The sequence below is a fragment of the Arachis ipaensis genome, unplaced genomic scaffold (genome assembly GCF_000816755.2).
Source record: "Arachis ipaensis cultivar K30076 unplaced genomic scaffold, Araip1.1 Aipa1023, whole genome shotgun sequence".
Classification (NCBI taxonomy): Eukaryota; Viridiplantae; Streptophyta; class Magnoliopsida; order Fabales; family Fabaceae; genus Arachis; species Arachis ipaensis.
In genome coordinates, this window is record NW_015496150.1 from 6,638 (window position 1) to 8,399 (window position 1,762).

Here is a 1,762-nt window from a genome sequence, read left to right on the forward strand (position 1 = left end):
AAAAAAAACCGGAGGAGCCTGCTGAAGATGAGGCCATTACGGCTCGTCTCTAGGCGTCCTCCTCGGGATAGCGTCATTTAAAGAACGAGGGTCAGCACGTCGTAAAAAATATCGGAAAAAAATCGTAGGAGATTGCCGAAGACGTGGCCATTACGGCTAGCGTTTAGGTGTTCTCGGGATAGCGTCATTTAAAGAACGAAGGTCAGCACAACGTAAAAAAAAAAACCAAAAAAAAAACCAGAGGAGCCTGCCGAAGATGAGGCCATTATGGCTCTCCTTTAGGTGTCCTCCTCGGGATAGTCTCATTTAAAGAACGAGGGGCAGCACGACGTAAAAAAATAGGAGGAGCCTGCTGAATATGAGGCCATTACGGCTCGCCTTTAGGTGTGCTCCTCGGGATAGCGTCATTTAAAGAACGAGGGTCAGCACGTCGTAAAAAAAATTGAAAGGAAACCGTAGGAGCCTGCCGAAGATGTGGCAATTAGGGATAGCCTTTATGTGTCCTCGGGATAGCGTCATTTAAAGAACGAGGGTTAGCATAACGTAAAAAAAAACCGGAAAAAAACCGTAGGAGCCTGCCGAAGATGAGGCCATTACGGCTCGCCTTTAGGTGTCCTCCTCGGGATAGCGTCAATTAATGGTCGAGGGTCAGCAGAACGTAAAAAAAAAACCAACAAAAAACCCGGAGGAGCCTGCCGAAGATGAGGCCATTACAGCTCGCCTTTAGGTGTCCATCCCGGGACAGCGTCATTTAAAGAACGATGGTCGGCACGACGTAAAAAAAAACCGGAGCAGCCTGCCGAAGATGAGGCCATTTCGGCTCCCCTTTAGGTGTCCTCCTCGAGATAGCATCATTTAAAGAACGAGGGTCAGCACGACGTAAAAAAAACCATAAAAAAAAACCACAGGGGCCTGCCGAAGATGAGGCCATTACGGCTCGCCTTTAGGGGTCCTCCTCGGGATGGCGTCATTTAAAGAGCGAGGGTCAGCACGTAGTAAAGAAAAAACCGGAGGAGCCTGCTGCAGATGAGGCCATTACGGCTCGCCTTTAGGTGTCCTCCTCGGGATAGCGTCATTTAAAGAGCGAGGGTCAGCACGTAGTAAAGAAAAAACCGGAGGAGCCTGCTGCAGATGAGGCCATTACGGCTCGCCTTTAGGTGTCCTCCTCGGGATAGCATTATTTAAAGAGCGAGGGTCAGCACGTAGTAAAAAAAAACCTGAGGAGCCTGCTGCAGAAGAGGCCATTACTGCTCGCATTTAGGCGTCCTCCTCGTGATAGCGTTATTTAAAGAACGAGGGTCAGCACGTCGTAAAAAATATCGGAAAAAAATCGTAGGAGATTGCCGAAGACGTGGCCATTACGGCTAGCGTTTAGATGTTCTCGGTATAGCGTCATTTAAAGAACGAGGGTCAGCATGATGTTAAAAAAAAACTAGAGGTGCCTACCGAAGATGAGGCCATTATGGCTCTCCTTTAGGTGTCCTCCTCGGGATAGTCTCATTTAAAGAACGAGGGGCAGCACGACGTAAAAAAAATAGGAGGAGCCTGCTGAATATGACGCCATTACGGCTCGCCTTTAGGTGTCCTCCTCGGGATAGCGTCATTTAAAGAATGAGGGTCAGCACGTCGTAAAAAAAATTGAAAGGAAACCGTAGGAGCCTGCCGAAGATGTGGCAATTAGGGATAGCCTTTATGTGTCCTCGGGATAGCGTCATTTAAAGAACGAGGGTCAGCACAACGTAAAAAAAAACCGGAAAAAAAC